Raw genomic sequence first — 25,849 nt, forward strand, 5'->3', positions numbered from 1 at the left:
CACTTAGTGCCTTGTAAATTCTCAAATAGCGGGCGCTCAACAGATACATGTTGAATGCAAGCTACTTATTGTAGGATGAATAATGTCTCCTCCGAAATTCATGTTCACCCAGAGCCTGAGAATGTGGCTTTATCTGGAAAGAAGGTCTTTACAGATGTAATTAGTTAAGGATCAATGTGAGATCATACTGGATTAGGTGGGCCATAAATCCTTACAAGAGATAGAAAAAAGGACAGAGACACACACAAGAAGGCAAAGTAAAAGGCAGAGGCAGAGACTACAGTGATGAGTCGACAACCCAAGAAACTAGCAGGGATTGCCCACAGACACCAGAAGCCAGGGGAGAGGCAGGGGACCGACTCCCTGTCAGAACCTCCAGAAGGAACCAGCCCTGCCAACACCTTGATCTTCAACTTGTGGCCCCCAGATCTGTGAGAGCATGAATTCCTGTTGTTTGCAGCCACCCAGTTTGTGGTACTTTTTTTTACCGCTCCCTACGAAATAAATACACTAGTCACAGAATATTTAAAGTGGCTTTTTCAACTACAGTAAAACCTCACTTAACATGTTAACTTCATTACGGTAAAATCACTTTAATGTGTTCGTATTTCAGCTAAATGAATCTGACTTAGCACCTTAAACCACACACTGCATAAGTACAGTTTCTTTACAACATTAAGCTGCTCTTGATCAGCACTCAAACAGTGGAGAATGTCAGAGACTAGCGAGGTGCACACTGTATTTTTTTTTTAAGAGACAAACTGATTTTTTTAACAGTTTATTATTTTTTTAAAGATTTGTTTATTTTTGAGAGAGACAGAGACAGAGACAGAGAGAGTGAGAAGGGGCAGAGAGAGAGAGGGACACAGAATCCGAAGCAAGCTGTCAGCACAGAGGCCGATGCGGGGCTCTTACGAACCGCGAGATCATGATCTGAGCTGAAGTCAGACGCTTCACCCACTGAGCCACCCAGGTGCCCCAGATTTTTAAATTATAGACAACCTACTACATAGATGGCACAGCTTCAGATGTTCTGACATGTTACAAATAAACTACAGTAAAAATTTCTTGGAATAGGGGCTAAAAATCCAGGAATGAACAGGATATTTAAGAGGCATGCAGGGCACCTGGGTGGCTCATTCAGTTAAGGGTCCAACTCTTGATTTTGGCTCAGGTCATGATCTCACAGTTCATGGGTTCAAGCCCGTGTTGGGCTCTGTGCTGACGGCGCAAAGCCTGCATGGGATTCTCTCTCTCCCTCTCTCTGCCCCTCCCCTGCTCGCTCTCTCTCTCTCTCTCTCTCTCTCTCTCTCTCTCTCAAAAATATATTAAAAAAAAAAAAAAGGGTCATGCATTTCCAGCCATGAATCATTCCACATATACAACAGTTATATACAAATCCATCATTTAAAATTTGACCACAGGAAATTTTAAAATGTAGTGAAGTGGGCAAGATAAATCTGTGATTGATAGTAAAGAGTGAAATACATTTGGATTACAATATCGGAAATAGTTAAATTATGCAGCACTTCTGCAGAAAACACAGTTGTTGTTTTTTTAATTTAGTCAGTGAAACAAAAAATAATATTGATGTCTGAGAAGGGAACAGCAGTTTGCATTCATCAAGAGAACACTTGCCCTTCGAATGGAGCATTTCATGTTCAAGCCTCGCATCTATTTATAACAGCCGGGCACATGTCACTACAATAGTTGATTGTACTATGCAGCTGTGTGAGTGCCTCAAGAAGGGCAGCCATGGACAGCCTGCACTTTGATGTTTCCCTTTTTTTGAGATTTAAAATAACATTTAAAAAAACTGCCAACCAGCAAGGTCACAAAATATTTTTGGATGGCACGGGGAATGATTGCAAAGTTGTGGTTCACTTCAGATGCGGCGGTCTGGGGCTCAGCCAACAGCCCAATTGCACAACATCCTGCCAATGCCAACTTCAAAAGTTATTTGCTTCAGAGAGCTCACCAACTCCTCCTTCCCAGTAATAAAACCCCATTCTGTAAGTTTGCAGAGGGTCTCCTCATAGGGAATACCTAAGGGAACAAGGATTCCCTGACCACCTTATTTACAATTGTAACCACGACCGTCAGACCTCTTTGCTGCCCTCACACCACCCCAAAGCCCCTGCCCATCCCTGAATTTTCTCAAAGCACTTACCACTGACACCCTACATATTTTTCTAATATATGTGTCGATTTTCAACTACCTCCTTCTATTATACGTGGTTCAGAAAAGGAGGGCTTCGTGTCTGTTGTGTTCTCTGATGGATCTATAGACCTGAGACTCCTGCCTGGCACATAATATTTACAGAGTGCATACTTGGGAAATTACCGAATTTAAATAGCAGAGACAATGGTAGCAGGAAACACATGGGGATACTGATGTCTGATATTAGATTCCAGAATTCGATGCCACCCTCTTCCCCCAACCACACACAAACATGCAGGTTTTGTTCATACATTTATGTATGCAAAAAGAGAAATAGACTTTTAAAATACCCGATTTTCTCAAACTGTGGTAGGATGCAAAGACTAGGACCTCACAGGGTTCAATTCTGAAATAATACTCACTCAAAGCGTGTCTCTGGAGCTCTTAGATCACAGTGCGTCCATCCGACAAACCTTCCTGCTAAAGATGCTGGACATGCAAAGCCCCTGAGCTAATGAAGTGTGGCCCTAATTAAAGGCGTAGCTAAAAACTATCATGTCACACAAAACAATACAGTACTGTGTACAACAACTCTCAAGGTTTTAGTTTTTTTCAGGGTTTTACAAGAGCGTATCATGAAAATCTATTTTAGGTAAATAAAACTCCCAGTACACCCCCTACCCAGAAACTCTAGAAGGTCAGAAAGAGGCACAGAGCAGAGCCCCAATGGAAGGGGAGGAGGGACACAGGGCAGAGAGGGACAGGAGACCAACTGGGATCAGGATCAAGGGCTGTTCTGGCAAATTCTGCAAAGCCTTTCTTCCATACAAGGGTCAGCCACACTCAGAAAGCTGGTTCTATTCAGAATTCACAGGTGAAGAAGCCTTTAGAAATGCTTTTGGGAAGGAGCAATTCGCTAGCAGAATAAAGCTGTCATTTCCTCTTCGTCAAAGATGCCTGAGGAGCAACAAAGCTCCGCACCTACAATGGCCACGACTGGTTTACTGAGGACCTGGAGCAAATGGTTTTGAAGCCACCTTCCTAACCGACAGCAAGCAGTGCTTGAAACAGGGAGCTCCCAGTCAGGGCTTGGGAACGCGAGAGTCTTCAGCTAAGAGGGAGCAGGTCAAGTTCCACCAGAGACGGACTGACTGCCTAACTTATGTATTTGCCCCTCGGAGGTCGTCTTCGAAAGAATCCGAGCATTCCTGAATAATTTCCTCATCGTTAGATCCCAAAACGTTTACAGAATAGCCGCTTCAGGCACAGCCGTTTTGCTACCTGCACAAAAGTTCTGTGGCTACAAAGCAAAATTGAAAGGGGCATTAGTCCTCTCCTGAGTCAAAACCAGCCCTCACTGTAAAAAGCAGTTCTGACCTCAAACTGGGGCTCTCTGGGGGCACCAAGAGGCAGCCTATGACCTGCAGAGGCAGACCCAGAGTCCAACTCATCTCCACATCAGTGTTTTTGATTCACGCTCCGCCGGGAATGTGAGTATGATGAAGGCCAGAGACATGCAGGTTTCTCAGTATGCGTTTTCAGCATCGGCTCCCAGATAGGCTGGTCACACTCACCGCACCCATGCCCTCCTGCTGCAATCTCTAAAGCCGCCTCACCACGGCACCCACCTCCCAGTGCAGGCCCTGGGCCCCACCAGTGCAAACCGACCAGTGCAAACCGCCAAAGCTCTCCTCCGAAGGCCACGCCTGGTGCCGACACGCAGCTATCCCTGCAGAGCTCTGCCCAGGCACTCGGTTCTTCCAGGAAACCCGCACCCAGGAAACCTACCTCAGGCTCATTCTGCTACTATTTTGTGTCCATAGTAGGTTTTGACGGCCACAATAACATCCTTTTTTTTTTTTAATTTTTTTTTAACGTTTATTTATTTTTGAGACAGAGAGAGACAGCATGAACAGGGGGAGGGTCAGAGAGAGAGGGAGACACAGAATCGGAAGCAGGCTCCAGGCTCCGAGCTGTGAGCACAGAGCCCAATTTTTTTATTATTAATTTTTCTTATTTAAGTAATTTTTACACCTCACATGGGGCTCAAACTCAGGATCCCTAGATCAAAAGTCACATACTCCAGATTGAGCCAGCTAGGCGCCCATCCTTTTAAAAAAACAAAAAACAAAACTGATGCTTACTTTCTCGTTTCAAAGGCAACACACACACACACACACACACACACACACACACACATATATATATATTTTTTTTTTTTTTTTGCTGGAAAGGCTGAAAGAGCCAAAAGTGTAGTGTAATAAAAAAAATAATGATGATCAGTAAGTGCAGCCAGAAAGATCAACCCCTCTTCATTTCCTTTCCACAATTTTTTTTAATGAGACCTCTACTGAGATGGACGTCACATACCATACAACATGCCCACTGGAAGTGCACAATCCAGTGACTTTCAGTATATTTAAGGAGTTGTGCTACCACTGGTACAATCGATTTACATTTCCAACATCCCAAAAAGATACTCTGCATCCTTCAGTGGTCACTCCGTCATATCAGCTTGTCTTCTTCTGGGTCTGCCCAGCAGCTGCCCTGTTCTGTTTTCTTCCAAACTCCAGCCCCTCTTCCCAATCCACCATCTCCCAGCTAGCGCCACCCCACGCCCAGTAGAAAAGTCCTGACTCCACTCAGTGGAGTTAATAATATCAAAGCTTCTGTGAGCACAGAAGAGGTCCCATTCAAAATTTTCTCTCCCATGTGAAATGTCACTGCTAAGGGTAATAATGATGATGTAATTGACATCATGAGGACAATAACAACAGAGGAAAGCATTTACCGTGTGCTCCAGAGTACCAACCACTGTTCTGTACATTACACAAGGTGTCCCATCACATCATTATTGCAAGCCAGTACAGGAAGGACTACTACCAGCCCCACTGTAGAGATGAAAAAACCAAGGCCCACCAGAACCAAAGTCCCAAGGGTTTAGAACAAAGAGACCTAAAATTCGAACCCCAAACAATGTGATGCCAAGCTCATGCCATTAGCCCAATACTACACTGCCTCTCCCTTCAGAGAACTCTCTAAAATGCAGTCGAGCCAAAGTGACATCATGGGGGCAAACGACAGATGAGGCACTTGCCTGCAGAGCCTGGGAAAGGATGTGCTATGAGCAGGATAAAGAGCCAGGGAACGAGAACGCTGCAGCACAGAGGAGACTAGACAGGCATGATGCTGTGACAGGTGTGGCCAAACCTGGGTCTCCTTCAAGGGTAAGACTCACACCAGCCTTAGTGTTCTAGCCTCACCAGGAGAGGGGCCCTAGCCTTCAGTCAAATGAATTATTGCCAATTAAGTTTGTCTTCTTGAATCAGGGAGCTAAAAGAAGTCTCTGAATTAGAAACCGTGTAGTGAGGGGTAAGGGAATTGTGTGGGGAGAGGACACAACCAAAAATGCAATGATTAAACTTAATAAACTTAAGGCTTTCAAGCAATTCACTAAGCTATTAGCAGAGGTTATCTCTAAGGGACGTAAGTGCTTTTCATTTCCACATTCTCTATTTGATATTGGTAAATTTCTACAACAAGCTTATTTACACTACTTAGAAAGTTTTTTAAAAACCCACATAAATGAAGCCTTGAGGGAAGATGCAGACTTTCTGGAATAGTGAGAAGCTTCACAAAACTTCCCTCAAAAAGCAATGTTAAAAATGGACAAATTTGTCAAAACAACCATTTCAGGGTTGGAAATCAACCAGAGCCATACAACATATTGAGAAGTATTTATTGAAGAAGAACTGCATAAAACAATGGCAGTATGCAGGATGCCAGCCTGGGGTGCTCTCGCCCCTCAGCCCAGCTTGCCCCCTTATTGTGGTGGTAGATCCACCAGGGCAGGACAAGCCTTGACAACTGGTGGCTCCTCCGCGAGACGGGCTGACTTGATGAGAAGCAGACAGACAAACCCAAGGGCATTGCTGTAAACATCAGTGACCGTGGGCAATTATAGACCAACCCCTTAGCTAGCTTTAGGTTGTAATACCGGCTGAGGCAAGCAACAAACCAGCAGACAAGTAAAAAAAAACTGACAGGTAGATGCAAAGATTAAGAGAACGATAGTGATGAGCTGCCACATGTCCCTGGAATCCTGGAAGGGTGCACAACTGCAGGAGAGACTGGAGAGGGCCCTGGTTCTCCATTCAACCTGGCTGAAGTGAGACCCAGCACGTGCACAGAGGAGACATAAGAAGGTCTGGCAGAGAGTAAGCCAAGACAGACCTGTAAATAACCTGAACTCTGAATGTGTTCCTCAACCTAAACACAGATCCTCTGCGAAACGGTAAAGCTCTCATGGCCTGAGTTGTTTAAGGAGACCCCTAACCAATCACTAGTGAATCAGTAAGCTCTATTCGTGCAGGGGTGACCCTTAGGATACTGGGCTTAAATATAAAAACAAGAGAAAAACTGAGCAGGATCAGCTGCACACCGCTGGGAAGGCTGACTCTGCAGAACTAATCCAGACAAGGCATAAACAAAAAGGAACAACAACAAACCTGGATTTTGCCAAGGGTGGTCAGAATACAGAGCTGCTACAGCATATGAACTATAATATCCAGTTTAAAAAATAAAATGTGAAACACACAAAGAAACAAAAAAGTATTGGGAACTAGACTCAGGAAAAAGAGCAGTACAAACTCTACAGGGGCCCAGGTGCTGGATTCACAAAGATGAAAAATAGCTATTATAAATATGGTCAAGGAACTGAAAGAATCCATGTTTAAAGAATAAATGGAAAGCATGATGACAATGACATACCGAATAGAGAATGTCAATAGATTAAAAGTATAAAACTGAATAGACATTCTAGAGTTCAAAAGTACAGAAACTAATGAAAAATTCAGTATAGGGGCACAACAGCAGACCTGAGATGGCCGAAGAATCTGCAAACTTGAAATTACCCAATCTGATGAAGAAATAAAAAACAATAAAGAAAAATACACAGATCTCAGAGACATGAGGGATACCATCAGGAATATCAACATGCACATAAAGGAAGTCAAAAGAAGAGAAAAAGAAGCAGAAAAGTATTTGAAAAAAAAAAAAAAACACAATGGTCCAAACTTCCCATATTCAATTTTAAAAAATTAATCTCGGGGGGCGCCTGGGTGGCGCAGTCGGTTAAGCGTCCGACTTCAGCCAGGTCACGATCTCGCGGTCCGTGAGTTCGAGCCCCGCGTCAGGCTCTGGGCTGATGGCTCGGAGCCTGGAGCCTGTTTCCGATTCTGTGTCTCCCTCTCTCTCTGCCCCTCCCCCATTCATGCTCTGTCTCTCTCTGTCCCAAAAATAAATAAACGTTGAAAAAAAAATTAAAAAAAAAAAAATTAATCTCGGGGCACCTGGGTGGCTCAGTTGGGCATCCAACTTCGGCTCAGGCCGTGATCTCATGGTTCGTGGGTTCGAGCCCCGCGTCAGGCTCTGTGCTGACAGCTTAGGGCCTGGAGCCAGCTTCGGATTCTGTGTCTCCCCTCTCTCTGCCCCTCCCTCCCCCACTCGCACTGTGTGTGTGTGTGTGTGTGTGTGTGTGCGCGCCTCTCTCTCAAAATAAACATTAAAAAAATTAAAAAATTAATCTTCACATCCAACAAACTCGAAATAAGTTCAACAAACTCTAAGGAAGATTAACATAGACAACTGCTGGACTCCTCACAGTCAAACTGTTGAAAGCCAAGCACAAAGAGATAATCTCAAATGAATCAAGAGAAAAGTGACTCATCATATAAAGGGGAACCACAATAAGATTAGCAGTTGACTTCACATCTGAAATGATAAAAACCAGAAGGCAGTGACAGGACATGTTCAAAGTGCTGAAAGAAAAAAATGGTTAACCAAGAAGTCTATATCCAACAAAACTATATTTCAAAAGGTAAGTAGAGGAGCGCCTGGGTGGCTCAGTTAGTTAAGCATGTGACTTTGGCTCAGGTCATGATCTCACCATTCTTAAGTTCAATCCCCGCGTCGGGCTCTGTGCTGACAGCTCGGAGCCTGGAGCCTGCTTCGGATTCTGTGTCTCCCTCTGTCTCTACCCCTCCCCCACTTGTGCTGTCTCTCTTTCTCTCTCTCAAAAATAAACAAACATTAAAAAAAAAAAAAAAAAGCCTTGAAGGAAGGATGGCCAGGACAAAAGGTAAGTAGAGATAGACATTCCCAGATAAAGAGACTGACATCATCTGTTGCTAGTGGAGCTGCTTTACCAGAAATACGAAAAGAAGCCCTTCAGGCTAACAGGAGAGGACACCAGATGGTAACCTGAATCCACCAAAAAAATTAAGAGCACTAGTAACAGTAATCATATAGGTAAATATAAAAGAGAGTTATAAATACTTTTGTCTCTTCTACAGGTAACTGATTTAAAAGTACATAAAACAGTAACTCTAGACCTTCATTTCGGGACTCATAAGATACGAAGTAGAATATATATAATAATAATATCACAAAGGAGGGAGGAAAGAGAGACCTTTTTTTGATCTTTGATGTGGTGTTCTGGCTCTTCAAAATACTCTGATCCTAGGAATGCCAGGAGGGAGTTCACCTGTCTACAATATCTGTAGAGTGGGAAGATTTTTCACATCTGATTCTCTCTCTACATATATAAGCTACTTATCTAAAAGAAATAAAGAAAGACATTTTCCAAGCAGGTAAGGAAGATATTTACTCAAAATAGATGAGGTCTTTTTTTTTTAAGTCCTAAACCTGCTAACCTTGACTTCAAAAGAGCATCAATAATAACGCTTCAGAAAAGAGACTGCTAGCTGGGAGTTGACAGAATCAAAACAGAATATACCCAATTTCTGGAAAAGTACACTCTATTGGTTAAAACGTGGTTATAACACAAAATGGCATCTTTGTATTTAATATTACTGTGCATTGAATGAACCAAGACATTTAATGGAGAAAAGTTTCTATACTTTATTGGAAATGAGCCAGTATTAATCTAAAGTAGACCATCATGAGATACATACTATAATCTCTAACCACTAAAAATAGAATTCAAGAAAGAATGTAAAAACTCAACAAATGAATTAAAATAGAACACTAGAAAATACCTATTTAACACAAAAGACAGTGAGGAGCAACAGAGAGCAACAAGGAACCAAAGAAGACATGAGTCAGAGAAAATAAAGAGCAAAATAGTAGATGGAATACAACTGTAACAATAATTAAACTGGATTAAACACTCCAATAAAGGGCAAAGACTATCAAACTAGATAACAAATAAGAACAATATCCAACCATATGCTGTGTATACAAGACACAAATAAGAAAAAGATGTACTATGTGAACATAAGCCATAAGAAAATTACAATAGCTCTACTGATATCAGACAAAATAAACTTTAAGATAAAAAAAGTTACCAGAGAAAAAGAGAAAAGTTTTATAATTATAATTCATCAGGAAAATATGACAATTATATACACATAAGCACTTAACACAATACCAAAATACACAAGGCAAAAACCGACAGAACCGAAGGGAGAAACAGACAATTCAAAATAGCATTTGGAGACTTTAATACCCCAGTCTCAGTATGATGGAACAACAAGGAGAAAATCACCAAGGATACACAAGGCTTGAACAACACTGTCAACCATTTGACCTAACTGACATCTTGAGAACACTTCCAGCAGCAACGTCAGAATACACGTAACATTTTCCAGGCTAGACCAAAAAACAAGTGTCAATACATTTAAAAGGAGCAAAATGACTTAAAGCATATTCTCTACCACAATGGAAGTAAACTGGAAATCAAGAATACAAAGAAATTTGGGGATCCTCAAATACTTGGAATAGGAAACACTCCTAAATAAGTCAAGAGTCAAAGAGATTGAAATCACAAGGGAACTTAGAAACTACTTCAAACTCAATGGCAATAAAAACACAGCAGATCAAAATTACAGAATACACCTTTGGAAAGTGCTGAGAGGGAAATTTATAACTGTAAAAGCCTGTAGGAGAAAAAGAAAATCTCAAGTCAATAATATGAACTTCCACCTTAAGAAACTAGAAAAAGAAGAATACACTAAATGCAAAACAAGCAGAAGAAGGCAATAATAAATACTAGAGTAGATATTAATGAATTAGAAAAAAATAAAATTGATTAAGACCAAAAGTTCATTCTCTGATCAGGAACAAGGCAAGGATGTCCACTCATATCACTTCTAGTCAATTCTATACTGGAGTTCCTAGCCACTATAATATGAAAGAAAAGAAAAGAATAGAAGATTTAAGAAAAGAAAATTTTAAATGCACAGATTGGAAAGGAAGAAGTAAAACTTCTTTATTCACAGAAGTGAGTACTCACAGATCCTATATACAGAAAATCCTAAGGAGTCTACCCCGTAAAAATCTAGTATAATAAATACGTTAGGCAAGTTCACAGGATATAAAATCAATATCCAAAAACCAACTGTATTTTTATATACAGGCAATGAACAATCCAAAAAGGAAATCAAGAAACAATTCCATTTACAACATCATCAAAAGTAATAAATATTTAGGAATAAATCTAATGAAAGAAGTGCAAAACTGTACACTGAAAAGTACTGAAAAATACTGAAATGTATTGAAAAATATTGAGTTATTAAATAATATCTAAATAAGTAGAAGGAGATAGATACTGTGCTCTTGGATTGGAGGACTCAGTGTTGTTAAGATGGTAATTCTCCCCAAACAGAGCTGCAGATTCAACACCAATCCAGGAAGTTTTTTTATAGAAACTGACAAGAACGGCCAATAAGTAGATAATTGTTTGAAGCTGGGTTATGGGCATCTGACAGTTCATTATAACATTCTCTTCACTTTTGTATGTTTGAAATGATCCACAATAATGGATAGTGGGGTTTTTTTGTTTGCAAAAAAAAAAAAAAAAGTGCTGGAAGAAAGAAAAAAAATTAACAACTAAGGAGAAGCAATTAATTTCAGGCGCTGCCTTAATACTCCTCACTCTTCATCCTCGGCCTGTATCACTCACCTATAGGTTAATTCTTGCTGAGTCCACTCTTTGTGCACGTGGCCAGTGCAAAGGTCAGGTGAGGAGGGAAAACTAAGAGACCAAACAGACTGACAAAGGGAACATAAGCGAAAGATCACATGCATTTGCTACAGCCGTTCGTGTGGTCTAATTCATCACCAGGCTTAAAATGTTTGGCAGCTTATAGCAACTCCACAACTGCACATGTCAGTCTCTAATGAACCACGTGCCAGACTGGAAGCTACTAGAGAACCGTTACAAAATGCTCCTCTATTGTTATGACAATTGCACAGTAATTTACTGGGATGTGGGCTAAGTACAAATTAGCGGTACTCTAAGATCAAAGCATCCAGATCTTCAAAGTTGCCATCTTCACTGCCCTACCCCATCCTCTCAGGAACACCTGCACATTCCTTTCACTTTCTATTCCCAAGTGCACACTATAAAGCCCTGGCCAAAAGGGAAAGCAGACCTATTTTAGTTTCCTTCCAAATATTTGGTGCTTTCCAATTTTACTCCTACCTTCCCTAATGGAATAATACTTTACATTTATAAAGTATCATTCATCTCCTCTTAAGACCCTTACCAAACCACCACAACACAGGTAGGGCAGGTGTTAAGTGCAAAGTAATGGCAGAAGTCCAATGTCACATGGCAGCATCCAGCCCTCCAGCCCATGACTATTAACAAGTGGGATGTACTTTCCTCTTCCTGCTGCTGCCTCTCAAAGCACAGGGGACACTTCCCAAAACAGATAAGGATCCCTGATCTAGGAATGGGTAAGAATGCACCTGAATGGTCTGTGATAGGCAACTTACCATGGAATCCCCCAAAAAAACTTATAAAGACATAGGACATCCTGAAGTTTTAAAAAACTTATAAAGACATCCTGAAGTTTTAAATAGCACTAAATAGTTCTAACATATAATACCCCATAAATATTTTGTCTGAAAAAAGCACACTTGGTTTTCTCATTTTGATCTACGACTACAAATGTCCTTCTACTCCTTGACTACGTTTAATTTTCTCTCTCTTCTCCCTAGTCTAGAGCAATAGTTTTACCTTTTAATGATACAGGTCATATGTCCATTAACACTTCCATGAGAACCATGAAAAAGGTGAGTATCACTCTTTAGAATAAATAATTTGTATCAAAACACTTAGCTTTAAAAGACTCCCACTTGGGGCACCTGGGTGGCTCAGTGTCTGACTTTTGATTTCAGCGCAAGTCATGATCTCATTGTCATGAAATCAAGCCCCAAGTTGGGCTCTGTGCCGACAGCATGGAGCCGGCTTGGGATTCTCTCTCTCCTTCTCTCTCTGCCCCTCCCCTGCTTGTGCTCATGCTCTTGGAATAGGACTCTAAAGTGAGTCCTTTAAAGTGAGTCCACTTTCTCTCTAAAGTGAAAAACAAAAGACTCGCACTTGTAAGAGCAATCAGAATTTCAAAAATGCCTAGTGAAACATAACCTTGTCCATGCCAACTTTCTCATTTACATGTAAATCAAAGAAAGGATTTACTTTTCCAGACATTTCAATTTTCTTTGGATGCAGGAAAGATTCTTTATTATATCAAAGCAAATGCAATTTCACTATTCAATTTCCTTATCTTTTATACAATTAAACTGGAAATCATCATCTGAAACAGAATTAGACAACTTTCTGATGCTCAGCTCTAAGGAAAAAGAGTTTTAAGAACTGAAATGACAACTTTAAAACCATTAGACTAATGGACAGCAGGGAGGGGATGAGAAAAAAATGCATTCCAAGTTAGAAACATGAGCTCCTGCTCTGAGTGTAGGGTTTTTTTCTTTTTAACGAATTTATGAAACAGATTGAAATAATATTCATAACCAACATTATTGCACAAGTATGGTAAAATGCTAATTTTTAAAATCCTTCTTGTACTACGGCTATTTTTGTGTTGGCCAAGCAAGTCACTTCCTCTCTCCAGGCTTCTAACAATGAACATATTCTGACAGCATTATACACACAACTCCACTGCAGACCAAGATGGTTCTGGGTCAAACTCAAGACTTCTGGTTCATATTAGAATAGTTATCAAATTAAGATAGTTCTGGCTCAACTGAGTCATCCTACACAGGCAGCTGAGTCCATTTCAAGGTTAAATGCCTGCTCTGGAGTAACCCTGTGCATCCTGGACAGCTGCATTTTATGCTCTCTTCTAAATAGAACTGGACGCCCAGAGGAGTCCAAAAATCCACACAGCTCCCAGGTGACCTTCAAGAGCAGGTTAAGTTGCGGCCAGAGCTGACCAAGAGGATGGGATGTCTATCATCAGCACGTGAGAGGTCATCTCCCTAGACATACTCCCCCACTGTGAACTAATGTATGCAAACATTTACTTCGTAAATTTGCTTATCATCACTGAGTCAGCAGAATCACATCTCTGAACCTGTTTCTTCTGGTGGCTGAACTAACTCTACAGTCACACTTTTGGTGAAAAATGGATTCTTTCTTCAGTTAAATAGGCGGGGGGGGGGGGGGGGAGGTAAACATTTTTTCTTCTTTCACTTTTGGGATTTGAAGGTCTGTCAGAGTTTTTCTGTTTGTGGGGAAAACAAATCTTTGAATACTACAATTTATAATTTAAGCAGTTTAAGAAATGAAAAATGTATGGGGGCGCCTAGGTAGGTCAGTCGGTTAAGCATCCAACTTCAGCTGAGGTCATAATCTCGCAGTTCATAAGTTTGAGCCCTGCGTCGGGCTCTGTGCTGACAGCTCAGAGCCTGGAGCCTCCTTCGAATTCTGTTTCTCCCTCTCTGCCCCCCCCCCCCCCCACTCATGCCCTGTCCCTCTCTCTCTCTCTCAAAAATAAACAAACATTAAAAAAAATTTTTTTAATAAAAAAATGTTTAAAAATAAATGAAAAATGTATAGAATGTGATACTCTCACATCAAGACAAGTTTGCATCCGATCCACACCCAGTATCTCATCAGAGTTAATCTGCCTTCATCTTTCCTCACTTTCATGTCTTTAACACACATTCCCACCAATTAGGATAACTCATATAATGCTTTTTTAAAAATTAATAGTTCCTTTTTGCTAATAAAAGTAACACCTGTCTGGTGTAAAAAAAAAAAAAAACTGAAACAAAAAGTATATAAAACTAGGGGCGCCTGGGTGGCTGAGTCAGTTAGGTGTCTGACTTCAGCTCGGGTTATGATCTCTTGGTTCGTGGGTTTGAGACCCCATCAGCTCTGCGCTGACAGAAAATTTTTATATTTAAAATTTGTAATATAAAGCTAGAAGTTTTTTTTTTTTAATTTTTTTTTTCAACGTTTTTATTTATTTTTGGGACAGAGAGAGACAGAGCATGAACGGGGGAGGGGCAGAGAGAGAGGGAGACACAGAATCGGAAACAGGCTCCAGGCTCCGAGCCATCAGCCCAGAGCCCGACGCGGGGCTCGAACTCACGGACCGCGAGATCGTGACCTGGCTGAAGTCGGACGCTTAACCGACTGCGCCACCCAGGCGCCCCAAAGCTAGAAGTTTTAAGGGGGACTCTCTGAGGGGAGAAAAGATTTATATATATATATAAATATATATTAATAAATAATAAATTATTTAAAAATTAAATATATATACACATACACACACACACACACACACACACACACACACACCCCAAAAGCAACAAAAGATTATAAAGGACCAGAAACGACCACCAGAAACTCCAACTCTACAAGCATCATAATGGCAATAAATTCGTATCTTTCAATACTCACTCTAAACGTCAATGGACTCAATGCTCGAATCAAAAGACAAAGGGTAATAGAATGCATCAGAAAACAAGATCCATCTATATGCTGTTTACAAGAGACCCACTTTAGACCTAAAGACACCTTCAGATTGAAAATAAGGGGATGGAGAACCATCTATCATGCTAATGGTCAACAAAAGAACGCCGGAGTAGCCATACTTATATCACACAATCTAGACTTTAAAATAAAGACTGTATCAAGAGATGCAGAAGGGCATTATATCATAATCAAGGGGTCTATCCACAAAGAAGACCTAACAACTGTAAACATTTATGCGCCAAATGTAGGAGCACCCAAATATACAGATCAATTAACCGCCAACATAAAGAAACTCATGGATAGTAATACCATAATAGTAGGAGACTTCAACACCCCACTCACAGCAATGGACAGATCATCTAATCAAAAAATCAACAAGGGAACAATGGCTTTGAATGACACACTGGACCAGATGGACTTAACAGATATATTCAGAACATTTCATCCTAAAGCAGCACAATATACATTCTTCTCCAGTGCACATGGAATGTTCTCCAGAATACACCATATACTGGGACACAAATCAGCCCTAAGTAAGTACAAAAAGATCGAGATCATACCATGCATATTTTCAGACCACAATGCTATGAAACTCGAAATCAACCACAAGAAACAATTTGGAAAGGCAACAAATACTTGGAGACTGAAGAACATCCTACTAAAGAATGAATGGACTAACCAAGCAGTTAAAGAAGAAATTTAAAAGTATATGGAAGTCAATGAAAATGATAGCACCACAACCCAAAACCTCTGGGACACAGCAAAGGCGGTCATAAGAGGAAACTATATAGCAATCCAGGCCCTCCTAAAGAAGGAAGAAAGATCTCAGATACACAACCTAAACTTACACCTTAAGGAGCTGGAAAAAGAACAGCAAATAAAGCCGAAAACCAGCAGAAGGCAGGAAATAATAAAGATTAGAGCAGAAATTAATGCTATTGAAACAACAACAAAAAACAGTAGAACAGATCAATGAAACCAGAAGCTGGTTCTTTGAAAGAATTACCAAAATTGATCAACCACTAGCCAGTTTGATCAAGAAGAAAAAGGAAAGGACCCAAATAAGTAAAATCAAGAATGAAAGAGGAGAAATCACAACCAACACAACAGAAATAAAAAACAATAAGAGAGTATTATGAGCAATCATATGCCAATAAAATGGGCAATCTGGAAGAAATGGACAAATTCCTAGAAACATATACACTACCAACACTGAAACAGGAAGAAATAGAAAATTTGAACAGACCCATAACCAGTAAGGAAATCGAATTAGTAATAAAAAAATATGCCAAAAAACAAGAGCACAGGACCAGATGGCTTTCCAGGGGAATTCTACCAAACATTTAAGGAAGAGTTAACACCTATTCTCTTGAAACTGTTCCAAAAAATAGAAATGGAAGGAAAACTTCCAAACTCTTTCTATGAAGCCAGCATTACCTTGATTCCAAAACCAGACAGAGACCCCACTAAAATGGAGAACTATAGGGGCGCCTGGGTGGCTCAGTCGGTTGAGTATCCGACTTCGGCTCTGGTCATGATCTCGTGGTCTGTGGGTTCGAGCCCCGCGTCGGGCTCTGTGCTGACAGCTCAGAGCCTGGAGCCTGCTTCGGATTCTGTGTCTCCCTCTCTGTTTGCCCCTCTCCCGCTCATGCTCTGTCTCTCTCTCTCTCTCTCTCTCTCTCTCTCTGTCAAAAATAAATAAACATTAAAAAAATTAAAATAGGGGCGCCTGGGTGGCTTGGTCGGTTAAGCGTCCGACTTCGGCTCAGGTCATGATCTCACGCGGGTGTTGAAGCCCGCGTCGGGCTCTGTGCTGACAGCTCAGAGCCTGGAGCCTGTTTCAGATTCTGTGTCTCCTTCTCTCTCTGCTCCTCCCCTGTTCATGCTCTGTCTCTCTCTGTCTCAAAAATAAACGTTAAAAAAATTAAAATAAAAAAAAAAGGAGAACTATAGACCAATTTCTCTGATGAACACGGATGCAAAAATCCTCAACAAGATATTAGCCAACCAGATCTAACAAAACATTAAAAAAAAGTATTCACCTCAACCAAGTGGGATTTATACCTGGGATGCAGGACTGGTTCAATATCTGCAAAACAATTAGCAGGATTCATCACATCAATAAAGTACAAGAACCACATGATCCTCTCAACAGATGCGGAGAAAGCATTTGACAAAATACAGCATCCTTTCTTGATAAAAACCCTCAAGAAAGTAGGGATAGAAGGATCATACCTCAAGATGATAAAAGCCATATACAAGCGACCCAACGCTAATATCATCCTCAATGGAAAACAACTGAGAGCTTTCCCCCTAAGGTCAGGAACAAGACAGGGATGACCACTCTCACCACTGTTATTCAACATAGTATTGGAAGTCTTAGTCTCTGCAATCAGACAACACAAAAAAATAAAAGGCATCCAAATTGGCCAGGAGGAGGTCAAACTTTCACTCTTCGCAGATGACATGATACTCTATATGGAAAACCCAAAAGATTCCACCAAAAACTGCTAAAAATGATTCATGAATTCAGCAAAATCGCAGGATATAAAATCAATGCACAGAAATCAGTTGCATTCCCATACACCAACAATGAAGCGGCAGAAAGAGAAATCAAGGAATCAATCCCATTTACAGTTGCACCAAAAACCATGAAATACCTAGGAATAAATCTAACCAAAGAGGTGAAAAATCTATACACTGAAAACTACAGAAAGCTGATGAAAGAAATTGAAGAAGACACAAAGAAATGGAAAAACATTTCATGCTCCTGGATAGGGAGAACAAATATTGTGAAAATGTTGATACTACCCAAAGCAATCTACATATTCAACACGATCTCTATCAAAGTAACACCAGCATTCTTCATAGAGCTAGAACAAATAATCCTAAAAATTGTATGGAACCAGAAAAGACCCAGAATAGCCAAAGCAATCTTGAAAAAGAAAATCAAAGCAGGAAGCATCACAATCCCAGACTTCAAGCTATACTACAAAGCTGTAATCATCAAGACAGTATGGTACTGGCACAAGAACAGACACTCAGATCAATGGGATAGAATAGAGAACCCAGAAATTGACCCACAAATGTATGGCCAACTAATCTTTGACAAAGCGGGAAAGAATATCCAATGGAATAAAGACACTCTCTTCAGCAAGTGGTGCTGGGAAAACTGGACAGCGACATGCAGAAGAATAAACCTGGACCACTTTCTTACACCAGACACAAAAATAAATTCAAAGTGGATGAAAGACCTCAATGTAAGACAGGAAGCCATCAAAATTCTCGAGGAGAAAGCAGGCAAAAACCTCTTTGATCTTGCCCGCAGCAATTTCTTACTCAACACGTCTCCGGAGGCAAGGGAAACAAATGCAAAAATGAACTACTGGGACCTCATCAAAATAAAAAGCTTATACACAGTGAAGGAAACAATCAGCAAAACTAAAAGGCAACCGACAGAATGGGAGAAGATATTTGCAAATGACATATCAGATAAAGGGTTAATATCCAAAATCTACAAAGAACTTATCAAACTCAACACCCAAAAAACAAATAATCCAGTGAAGAAATGGGCAAAAGACATGAATAGACACTTCTCCAAAGATGACATCCAGATAGCCAACTGACACATGAAAAAATGCTCAACATCACTCATCATAAGGGAAATACAAATCAAAACCACAATGAGATACCACCTTACACCTGTCAGAATGGCTCACATTAACAACTCAGGCAACAACAGATGTTGGTGAGGATGCAGAGAAAGAGGATCTCTTTTGCACTATTGGTGGGAATGCAAGCGGGTGTAGCCACTCTGGAAAACAGTACGGAGTTTCCTCAAAAAAACTAAAAATAGAACTACCCTACAACCCAGCAATTGCACTACTAGGCATTTATCCAAGGGATACAGGTGTGCTGTTTCAAAGGGACACATGCACCCCCATGTTTATAGCTGCACTATCAACAATAGCCAGGGGCGCCTGGGTGGCGCAGTCGGTTGGGCGTCCGACTTCAGCCAGGTCACGATCTCGCGGTCCGTGAGTTCGAGCCCCGCGTCGGGCTCTGGGCTGATGGCTCAGAGCCTGGAGACTGCTTCCGATTCTGTGTCTCCCTCTCTCTCTGCCCCTCCCCCGTTCATGCTCTGTCTCTCTCTGTCCCAAAAATAAATAAACGTTGAAAAAAAAAAAAAAAAAACAATAGCCAAAGTATGGAAAGAGCCCAAATGTCAATCGATGGATCAATGGATAAATAAAATGTGATATATATATATATATATATATATATATATATATATATATATACACACACACACATACATACATACATGCAATGAAGTATTACTCGGCAATCAAAAATAATGAAATCTTGCCATTTGCAACTACGTGGATGGAACTGGAGGATATTATGCTAAGTGAAATTAGTCAGAGAAAGACAAAAATCATATGACTTCACTCATATGAGGACTTCAAGAGACAAAACAGATGACATGAGGGAAGGGAAACAAAAATAATATAAAAACAGGGACGGGGACAAAACAAAAGAGACTCATAAATATGGAGAACAAACTGAGGGTTGCTGGAGGGGTTGTGGTAGGGGGGATGGGCTAAATGGGTAAGGGGCATTAAGGAATCTACTCCTGAAATCAATGCTTCACTATATACTAATTTGGATGTAAATTTTAAAAAATAAAGTTAAATTATAAAAAAATTTTTTTTTAATATAAAACTGTAAGTTCCTCTAACCACACCCTAATGACAACCACTATCTGTAGATTTATGTATATCCTTTAACACATTTATCATCAGCTTTACATACATGTACTTTTTTTTTTAATCTTTATTTTTAGGAGAGAGAGAAAGAAGGAGAGGGAGAGGCAGACAGAGGGGAAGGCAAAGAATCTGAAGTGGGCTCCGTGCTGACAACAGAGAGCCCGATGGGGGCTTGAACCCACGAACTGCCAGATCATGACCTGAGCCAAAGGAGGACGCTTAACCGACTGAGCCACCCAGGCGTCCCTGTACACATATTCTTAAACACATCTTGTGATGGAAAATGAAATCATGTTTCACATATAGGACACAATCACTTGCTTTTTCCAATTAACAATTAATGATGGCTATTTTGCCCATATTGATATATACAGATCTACCCCTTTCTTACAAATATTGACAAGTATTCTTCTACATGGACAGACCAACTGTAATTTACACTTGAAGGATATTCAAAAGATTTCCAGTTTCCTGTTATTATAAGTAAGAAGGTAACTGAGATCCTCCTAAATACCTCTTTGCACACATCTGCAAGTATTTTCATAAAGTCCTAAAAGTAGAATGGCTTTGTCAAATAGTGTATCATGTAAAATGTCTTCCAAATAGGGTTTTACAACTGAGACTCCCAAACACCGAAAGTGTTTCAGAGCACCTGGTTTTCCTGCCCTCTCACAACTACAACCAATCTTTGTCATCTTTGCAAATGAAAGAGATTAAGACTCATCATGCTTATTTCAATCTGTTCTTTTAGTTATTAGGGAGATTGTGCATTTAGCTTTCCATGTTACCAGATGTGTGACCCTGGGAAGGTATGAAATCTATCCACGACTCAGCTTCCTTGATTGTAAAATGGAGATAAGAGTAAAGTCTACCTCCTGGGGGAACTGTGAAGATCTCATGAGATAATGCAGCTAGGACTCTCAGCACAGAGCCTGGCAAACAGTAGGAATTCAACAAAGATTTGTTGAACAATGGGTAAATATAACATTCTATCAGGCAGATTTCCCAGGATTATCTCAGCAACCACCAATGCTGAGAATTTGAACACTGTTCAGTATTTACTGTTATCAGCTGCCCTGCATTCTTTGAGGAAAGTGCTCTTTGGTTTCTCTAGGACCATTTTCTAAGGCTATTCTCCCAGGATTTGAAAAGTGTTACAATTCTTCCTTTTATCCTTGAGGGAAAAAAAACCAACTAGCAACAATATGCACCTATCAAACTTTAAGGTTTTTTTCTAACTTGAAAATTAAAATAAATAAATAAATATAATAAAAATAAAAAATAAAAAGTAAATAATGGTACTTCAAAACATTCTCATTTGTACTTTAAAACTACTAGTAAGAATATACATTTTCCATATTATTCACTACTTATAGTTTGGAAAATAAGCATTATCAAATATAATTTTCATGCATATGTGTTTCTCCAAATCATAAACCAAGACAACCAACTTCTTTTACAAGCAGTCACTGAAAAATTGAGTATTATATATTTATAAATAAACACATGCATACTTCTTATATGTGACTTTTTTTCTACCAGTGGAAAACAAGATATGAATAAAAGTTTAAAATAATATTATCTGACAAGTCTCATATAATTTCTGAGCTTAACCAAATTTCTCAAAAATAACCAAGAAACGGGGCGCCTGGGTGGCGCAGTCGGTTAAGCGTCCGACTTCAGCTCAGGTCACAATCTCACGGTCCGTGAGTTCGAGCCCCGCGTCGGGCTCTGGGCTGATGGCTCAGAGCCTGGAGCCTGTTTCCGATTCTGTGTCTCCCTCTCTCTCTGCCCCTCCCCTGTTCATGCTCTGTCTCTCTCTGTCTCAAAAATAAATAAGTGTTAAAAAAAAAAATTAAAAAAAAAAAAATAATAACCAAGAAATTATTTTAAGGAAGCTAGAAAGAACATCACCCCATCTTCATAAAAATTTAAACCAAGAAAAGCTACAAAATCACAACTCTTCCTGAATGCAGCAAAGAACTAAGGCCACAAAGGCAACCAACTAGCCTGAAGTCCTAGATAACGCCCACATGAGAAGAGAAGAGGCACAAGGGTGTCTCCACATATCGTGGCAGAGCCCACAAGAAAGACATGCTTAGAGTACAAATGGCACCTAGAGGAGCATGTGGACAACATGGATGAACAGACTGAAAGATGGAGCAGATAAGAACACAGTAAGAAAGAATCAAATGGAAATGACAATAAAAAACACAGTATCAAAGATAGTACTAGAGACTGACTCACGAACCTCATGTAAGAAGGAATAAAGGTGAAAACAGCTAAGAGAATCTCAGAAGAAAGAAAGAATGTAAAGGTAAAAATATCTGATACTTAATGGCCAGGGATTTTTCAAACATAATTAAAGACATCAAACTATAGACTCAAGAGGTATAGAGTACCCCATATGCAATAAATACCAAAATCGTATCGCGTCTAAATTGCTGAAAACTGAAGAGAAAGCCTCAGAAGATGCTGGGGCAGGGGAAGGAACTACAGACACATGTTACATTCACAGGAACAAAGAGGGGAACCATCAGAAACAACGCAAGCTAGAAGACAATGGTGCAACATCTTTTAAATACCGAAAGAAAAAGATTCAACACATAAGTCTATGTCCTGAAAAAATGTTTTTTTAAAAATGAATGTGAAGACTTCACTCATATGAGGAATTTAAGATACAAAAGATGAACACAAGGGAAGGGAAGCAAAAATAATGTAAAAACAGGGAGGGGGACAAAACTTAAATATGGAGAACAAACAGAGGGTTACTGAAGGGGTTGTGGGAGGGGGGACGGGCTAAATGGGTAAGGGGCATTAAGGAATCTACTCCTGAAATCATTGTTGCACTATATGCTAACTAACTTGGATGTAAATTTAAAAATTAATTAATTTAAAAATTAAAATTAAAAAAAAATGAACATGAAATTAAGATTTTTTCAAACAAGAGGTGAGAGGATTCATTCCCAGAAGACCCACACGGTAAGAAATGTTAAGGGAAGTTCTTCAGTCCAAAGACAATGTGAGAGAGCAGGGGAAGCACCCTGGACAGCAGTGGGGGGTGGTAGGCAGAAGGTCAGGCAGCACATGCCAGGAGGGGACAGGAAGGCCACGAGGCCCCCTGGAGTCAAGGTTCAGGGTTTGCAGGTCCAAGGACTAGCTTGAGATGCAGAATCAGAAGCTCAGAGAGGTGCAGTGACCTCTCTCTCCAAGGCCACACAGTTCATACATGGCTGTGACTGAACTGGAAACCTGGAATGTCCAGATCTAAATCGGTGCCAAGTGAAGTTCCAAAAAACAACAGACAAGAGGAAAAGCTAACAGGCCCCTGGAGCTACCAGCTGCTTGCAAGTGAAACACTGCAAAAGGGGAAGCAGAGAGTAAGGGCCAGGCCCCGGGGGTCTGATGGCCGGAGCGCAGCTGAATGTGCACTGGGTGCTGAGTTTGTTCCGTGTGCTGCTGATGGTGGAGACAGTGTCTCTGGAGCCGGCGGCCCATATCAGCCCCCAGTTTTCAGCCCCAGGTATGAACTGGACCCCCACGGTAGACGTGAGCATCCAGGGTACAGCTCAGTGGCACTAGTACTTTCACACTGCCGTGCAGCTGTCATCACCATCCACCTCCACAATTTTTTGTCTTGCAAAACTGAAACTCTCTCCCAATTAAATAACAACTCCCCATTTCTTCCTCCCCCAGCCCCTACTTTGTGCTTTCTGTCTGTAACTTGACTACTGCAGGTACCTCCTATAAAGAGACAAATCAGCATTTGTCTTGTGGTGAGTGGCTTATTTCACTGAGCATAATGTTCTCCATTACAGTCCCTATGAGGTTCATCCATGCTGTGGCAGGTGGCAGGATTTTCTTCCTTTTAAAGGCTAAATGATAGTCCACTGCATGGATATGCCACATCTACATTATCCATTCATCCATCAGGGACACATGGGTTGCTTCCAAACCTTTTGGCTATTGTGAACAGTGCTGCTATGCCTGTGGGTGTGCAAATATCTGAAACCTGGCTTTCTGTTTTTTTGGTATATACCTAGATGTGAATTTACTAGATCATACGGGAATTCTATTTTTTTCCAGTTTTATTGAAACCGAATTGACATTCACCACTGCGAAAGTTTAAGGTGTAGAGCACAATGACTTGACTTACGTATATTGTGAAATGGTGACCACAAGAAGCTTGGTTCACATCCCTCATCTCATATAGATAAAAGAGAAAGAAAGAAAAAAGATAATGTGAGAAATAAACCTAGATCTACGCAAGAAACTAAGAGTTCCCAAAATGGTTTTAAAAGAAGAAAGTACAAAATAAATTAAAATAAATTTTAAAACTCAGTTGATTAGTTACAACCAGCCACTTTTCAGATACTCAAGAATCACATGTGGCTGGTAGCTACCACACTGTACATCACAGATACAAATATTTCTGAGGCTGCATGAAGTCCAACTGGACAACACCCTGTATAAGGTAATTTGGTGTACAAAGCAAAAATAATAACAATGCATTATAGGGTTCATAACATGTAAAATCAGTATTATGACAACAGCATTAAAAATTCCTACAAGGTTCTTTTACAAGAGATAGAAAAGAATATTTGAATGCAGACTGAGATAAGCTAAAGCTGTATATTGTAAGCTTTGGGAAATCACTAAAGTAGGTTAGAAAAGGAGATACAACTACTAAATTACTAGAGGACACAAAAATAGAATCATAAAAAAAAAAAAAACTCAATCTAAAAAAAAGAAAAGGAAAAGAAACAACACACAGGGACAGGCAATAATACCCGTTCCCAACAGCCAGACTATATAGCTAAAAACGCAAAACTTTGGTGTATATAAATTATGCCTCACTAAACCAGTTTTATCTTTTTAAATGTTTATTTATTTTGAGAGAGAAGGGGGGGCGCAGTGAGGGAGAGAGAGAACCATGCTGTCAGCACAGAGCCTGACACAGGGCTCGATCAGTTTTATTGTAAATCAGAGAAAAAAATAACCAAGGAAGTTTTTGCCTTGACAAATTGATTTTGGCACCACAACCCAGGTAGAAGACTTCATACTATTTCACTATATATACAGAATTATTTTGCATTTGGAAAGCACTGGGCTGCCTCACAGACAGCAAAATGCCATGAAATGTGCAAATACAGGTGTCTACGCTGGTGATCACAGTTTATAAGCAGTAAAGCTTATTCAATTTAAGCTCAGATCCGTCTAACCCCAAAGTCCACCCTATATCCACTCAACTAAAGCCAACAGGTTTTTGTACTTGAAGAGTTTATGAACTGAGTGGCAAATGCACTTTAAGAACCAGCTCTTGATAAAACAGGGTAGGGGTCTTACATGATTCTTTGCCCTGATATTGGCGTCAGTAATGTCTGTGTGGTTAGCACTTTGCCAAACACAATGCGTCTGGTGCACTGGTCATCCTAATGGGGTGCCCAGCTGTCAGCTGAACAAACAAGACGTAAGATTAGGAAGAGACCAGTCAATGCAGGCACACGTGGGTAATTGTCGTCAGACCTTCACTGGTTGCTGGACAACTCATGTCCCAGACACGGAGGAAAGTGCCCTCCCCACCAGGAGTGGACACTGATCGCCAGCCTCCTGCATCCTCCCTCTTGTCCGTCACGAGAAGAAAATGTAGCAGCAGACTGTCTATAAAGACGAAGGTTTAAAAATGACAGAGGGAAGAGAAACGAAATATTTCTTTGTATGAAAACTCTAAAAGGTTTCTTTTTTGAAACTAACAAAAATTAAACAAAACCATTATTTTTAAAAGTTACTTTATGGGGCACTTGGGTGGCTCAGTCAGTTGAGCATCTGACTCTTGATTTCGGCTCAGGTCATGATTCCAGCGTCATGGGATTGAGGCCTGTGTCAGGCTCTGTGCTCAGTGTGGAGCCTGCTTCAGATTTTATCTCTCTCCCTCTACCCCTCTCCCCCGCTTACGTCTCTCTCTCTAAAATTTAAAAAAAAAAAAAAAGCTACTCTATGTAGTATATCGACAAAATGGGCTAGAAATCTCACTGCCAATACTGAGAAGCATGTAACACAGGCACTTATTATTTATGTACTTCAAAAAAAAACCAAAAAGTGATAATATTT

General features: G+C 40.4%; 1 protein-coding gene across 1 annotated transcript in view; it reads right to left on the minus strand.

Moving 5' to 3' along the window:
• Positions 1–25,849, minus strand: part of ADCY9 (adenylate cyclase 9) — a 122,773-nt gene that overhangs the window by 67,484 nt on the left and 29,440 nt on the right. The gene's annotated exons all lie outside the window — the stretch shown is intronic.

Source organism: Lynx canadensis, chromosome E3 (genome assembly GCF_007474595.2).
Source record: "Lynx canadensis isolate LIC74 chromosome E3, mLynCan4.pri.v2, whole genome shotgun sequence".
NCBI lineage: Eukaryota > Metazoa > Chordata > Mammalia > Carnivora > Felidae > Lynx > Lynx canadensis.